Raw genomic sequence first — 6,000 nt, 5'->3', positions numbered from 1 at the left:
AAATGAGACTGTCAGTCTCGAGAGTGAGTTAAAATCAAATAATCTAGAGACTATTACTTTCTTCTCAGAAAACATAGATTATTCAAATCAGTATATCAAACCATGTACATAATTACCAATCATACTATAATCATACCCTATTACTTCGTTCACAGAAAATATTAATCATTCGAATTAATATATCAACTATGCATGTAAATTCAATCCATATTATAATCATACCATAATAAATAAATAAATAAATAAATAAATAAAAATATATTTTTACTTTTACAGGACAAGTGGCTCAGTAGAACCCTAAACCCCAAAATCTAGTAGCCATTCGGCTCTCTTAATCCAATAAGACTGGCGCCCCGAGAGCAATGCTCGACCAGGGACCTTACCTCCAGTCTGGTCACTTAAGTATCCAAATAAGCCGGCGCCCCGAGAGTAATGCTCGACCAGGGACCTTAACTCCGGCAATCAACTGAACTCAGCCCAGAGAGCAATGCTCGATCAGGGCAAACAAATCCATAATAACCTTATGTCCATGATCATTACCGGTGCGCACGCGGTCCTGATGTACCCACCAGGTGGCATGTTCTACGAAAGCCACATTTCCCAAAACACAATCATCCATTTAATAAATATCATTGTATAATGAAATCATTCAACCATATCAAAATATCGATTAACAATTAAGAGTAATACATCAGGCAACTCACGTGGAAAACTGATAATATTTGGTATTATTATAACATCACTAATAATGATATTTATATTATCTTCAATAATTAATAATCCAGTGAAATTATTTACGTTGTGATACTAATAACCATGTTATGCATAAACTTCCAAAATAGCATATTAAAATCAGACTTAGCAATAATGCAATGATTAAATGACTTTAACTCACAGGATTGGGCGACCTCCTAGCTCTGCTCCGGTGCCTCGGTTGGAGCGAGCCGAACAAACGGACAATCTAGTCACAGAAAACAATTTATCAAAACGCTGAAACAATTACAATAGACCCTAGGTCTAGATTCCTAGGACTGACTGTCTAAGAATCTCGACTCGGGAGAATTCTACCGAAAATCCGGCAGAACCTCCCCTACAACACGAACATTACCCCCCGTAAAAACGGGTCCAGGACCTGCCAGAAAAACACTTCAAATATCCAACAATTTAAACAACGGGAGTCGGGTCCCCAAACTTCACTATTTTCCGACTCCGCCACACAGCACAAAACACGAGGCAGGCAAACTGACCGACAATTATTTTTAACTCACAAATATTATCAAATACTCAATATAATCCAATAGAAACAATTAAACCAAGAATTTCAGGCCAAAGAAAATTACCGAGACGCTCGATCGCTCGGTCGACTCGCCTCCAGCCGCTAGAGTCCGATCGACGATCCGAACTCACCATCGGACTCATAACGACGCGCTGACGACGATCCCCGCTTCCGATTTTCCGATCTGACATCCGATCGTCCAGAGAGATTTGCGGACGATCTCAGCCGTCGACTTGCAAACGGAGCCTGATCGCCACAAAACCGGTGCCATCGCGAAGCTTGAGCTGAGAAGAGTCGGGATATGTCCTCCGATCGTCCATCCTCCGCCGGAGCTCGCCGGAAAAGCCCAAAAACTTCGGCTGCCTCCATTTTCTCTCTCCACCGGATCTTCCGTTTCCTGCCACCACTGTCGACACCGCTGCCGCCAACACAAAGCCAAGGCCGAGAGAAGTCAATCGGCACCAAGATCAACAGCCACCGACACAGGAAGTGCTCGCACGGCGGTAAGGAAGCTTCGGCCATCTTCCTCCTCACGCGAGCCGCCGTCACGCCACTGGCGCCCAAGGCCCCAGCCTCTCTCTCTCTTCTCTTCTTCTTCCCCCGATATACTTTCTCTCTCCTCGATTTTCTTTCCTTTCAATATCGACATTAGGCCCTCGAACTTTTCCTTATTACAACTTGGTCCCTCAACTTTCTTAATTACTTACAATCTCATCCTGCAGAATTTCAATTTAACCCCTAAACTTTCCTTTATCCTTTCAATTAAGCCCTTAACTAATTAATTTGGGCCAAATCCGAATTATTGAAAATACACAATTACACAAATACCTCTGACAGACATATTTATTTACAAAAATACCAAAGTCACAAATTTCCATTAAACCCTCATAAAAATAACATTATACTTTCAATCCTTATTCCAAAATAAATCCTCCAATTAAATCCTACACACAATTAAAATTTGAATAATCAAATAAAAATATAATTTATTCCTCAAATAATTTATTTAATTAACTCCTTAAAAATCAAACTAATTGGATATGGAAAAATATCTCATTATTAAATATATAAAAATTCGGGGTATTACAATTTTGAGGTGATAGAATATATTTTATTTTTAATTTGAGGTGAATGGAAAAAAGTAAAAAATAAGTAAACAACATTTAATTTCTTGCAATTCTTATTTGAATGGAAAAAGAACAAAATAATTTTACTTTTTTTCTTTTAATCTTTTGAAAAATAAATGAATTTAGAAAAAGTAATGTTAAAAATGGATAAAAAAATAAAAGAAATATGATATTATTTTAAAAGAGGATATTTAAGTCAATTTATTATTCAAAATAAGTCAAGTAGTTTAAACTATAAAATCAGCTAGAGACACTATATTGAACATTTTTAGCAGGTTTAAACACTTATTTGAACAAAAAAATAGTCTGAACGCCAAAATAGAGAAAATGAAAAAGTTAAAATGTCAAATTTGTAATTATTCCTATAATATTATATGCAACTTCGTACACAAGTAACAAAATTCATTTCATTGTTGTATTAAATTCATACTATTTTTAAATTTTTTATCTCACAACATGAATATTTATTTTATTAAGAAAATAATTCCTTTTAAAAAGAAATTAGGCTTATTGCACAAATAATCCCTGAATATAGGTCAAAATGTATATATCACCCAAACAATCACTTTTACCTATACATGCTCTTAAACTTTTCAAAAATCATTATTCAAGCCCTTTACCATTAATTAATTATTTGCTGGATGAAAAATAAAAAATAATATTGCGAGTCCTACTCTTTTCATTTCCTTTCTCTTTCCTTCATTAGCCTTCCTTTTCTTTCCTCTTTATTCTTCTTTGTTGTTCTTTATTCTTTTCCATAGCCTCCATTAATGACTTCTAATCTAAATTCTCAATACCCATCAACTAATCATTATCTTAATTAACCCAATGCTATAAACAAAGAGAAAAAAATTGCAAGATTAAATTGAAATAAAAAAATGAATTAAAATTTATATATCAAATTCTTAATTACCAAAGAGAGTGGCAGTAAAGATGATGACAGTGGCATATCATGCTCATTAGAATTTTATTTTATTTTTTAAAATTTAGTTTGTTGGTTAGGAACTAAAAAATGAGAAAGAGATGGTAGGAAGGAATGAAGAAGGAAAATGAAAGAGAGCAGGACTGTTATTTACTTTTTGATTTTTTTTAACCAAATAAATGGTTGACTATTGTAATTAGTCAAAAGGCTTGAATGATGAATTCTGAAAAGTATAAGAGCCTTTACAGGCAAAAGTGAACATTTGGGTGATATGTGTATTTTGACCTATAGTTCAGGAGCTTATTTATGCAATAGGCTAAAGAAATTATCATATTATAATTTGTTTCCAATTAAACCATTAAATTAATGTCATACTTATTATATTTTATTTTATTACTTATTTGATAAATACTTAAGTCAATAATAATCACGCTTACTAATTATTTGATAAATACTTAAACCTATAATTATGCTTACCAACATAAAAGTTATATAAATAATCTTCATAATAAAATCTAGAAGTCTATATGCTAGGATTGTTTGCTCAAAATAACTCATTAGATGCTTCATTTAAAATTCATATTTTTTATAAGGGCCATTTTAAAATAAAATTAAAAAGTTTTAAATAATTTTTTGTATATGTGAGTACAAGAAATTATTATTAGTAGTTTCATCTAATTTCTTATATTGTTTAAGATGAAGAATACAGTAACGAGGAATGAAGATGATAATATAGAAGAATTTAAAAAGAAAAAAGATGAATTTTCAAAAGAAAATTTTATTGAAAACTTAAAGAAAAGTGAAAGAGAAATTTTAAGAATTTTTATTCATAACAATGTATAAAAAGTCATTAAAAATATATAAAAGTTCATGTTTATAAAAGTCAATAATTTTTTAAATATTAGCTTACTCTTAAATATTTTATAGAAATTATAATTGAATACCTCATAATTTTTATAGACTTTTTTAAAGTTTTTAAAAATTTATATTGAATACTGCATGACTATAAAATTTTTCAAAGTTATTATTGAGTGCGCCCTGACTTTTATGGAGTGTATTCAATTTAAACTTTTAAATACTTTGATAGATGTTAAAAGTTATAGGGTATTTAATCCTAAAAGTTAGAGTGTATTTAATAATGACTTTTATAAACTTAAAAAAAAAAGCTATAAAAATTAAGAAATATTCAATTAAAACTTTAAAATAGTTAATAAAAGTAAACCCATATTTAAGAAATCCTAGATTTTTATAAACAATAAAATTTTGTGTACTTTGAATGACTTTTGTAGGTTAGTATATAAGAAATTAAAAAAAAATTCTTTCATCCGTACCTCAATATTTGAGTAGACTTTTTCCAAGCAGAGAAGTCGTTTATTACTGAAAAGAAAGCAAAAAAAAAAAAAAAGAAATGACAAGTATTTCTTCTTTTTAGTCTCACTATTGCATATCCTTTTCAACAATTATAAAATTATTATATGGCTTTTTATTATTTTTATGTGTATATTAATAAAATTTCTTTTGATATAAATTCGTTAAAAATTATATTTATTATGCATTCACTTGTAGTATTGATATAGAGAAAACAAAATTCATGACTGTTAGAGTGTCTAGGAATAAAAAGATTTCGATTTTACTCAAGAAAATTCTTTGAAATAATTTAAGTTGGAGATCCTCTTCTAATATCTATTCTTGTTCTTGTTCTCATTATTGTTCTTACACTGTGCACGTCAATTGAATTTACAATGAAAATATCCAAAAGGAAATAAAGCAATCTCCCAAAAGCCAAAGGATGTAAATCCATATTTGCCCTCTATTTTTCCTACCTAACTTGGTGCTATCATGCTACCATCCTTTCCCACTTACCATGTTAATGTTTTTATTTAGTTAGTTTTGTTGTTATTGTTTATTAACAACTGTGTCAATACATATGATATGATGAAATGCAATAACAATTTCACTATAGGCAACTCTTGCAATGCAATCTCTACTCTTAATTTGGTGGCAGAAAAATATTTTCACACGCCTACCAATAAAAATTTCATTAATTTATTGTTATTATAATATAATTTCTATGAAATATCTTTAAAGTATTTAAATTTCATTAGTTTTTTAATAGCAGTGTTTCTTTTATGTTATTTATATTGGTTTATTATATATGGAATTGTATAATAAAATAATATTACAATAGGAGATACAAATCAAAGAAATAACAAAATTTCAGGAAGAGTTCATGAAAAATATAAAACGTGGAGAGCTGAGAAAATTAACGAGTTATTGAAACTCATGGTTGATGCTGCGAATCGGGGTTGGCGCGATAGCAATGGCTTGTTAGGTAAAGGAACTTTTGAGAAAAAGACACTCCCTCCTTTGAATGAAAAACTTGGATGTAATAAGAATTATTCTTAATATTTAAACCGTTTAAAATGGTTTAAACAAATATACAATAATTATTGCAATCTTTTATGTTATAGCTCTAGATTTGGATGAGACCTTGTAACTAAAAAATTTACTGCTCTGACTGAAGTATAAAAGGATTAGCTTAAGGTAATTATTTTATTCAAAAATAAATATACATCAGTCATTTTTATTTATTTGTTGATGTTTGCTTTTGTTAAATTTAGAGAAATTTATGTCATCTTTTTTATTTTACTTATTATTTTAATATCCATATAATT

This window comes from Ricinus communis, chromosome 1 (assembly GCF_019578655.1).
Source record: "Ricinus communis isolate WT05 ecotype wild-type chromosome 1, ASM1957865v1, whole genome shotgun sequence".
NCBI classification, from domain to species: Eukaryota; Viridiplantae; Streptophyta; class Magnoliopsida; order Malpighiales; family Euphorbiaceae; genus Ricinus; species Ricinus communis.
The sequence above is the reverse complement of the archived record's forward strand: the minus strand, read 5'-3'. Positions refer to the sequence as shown.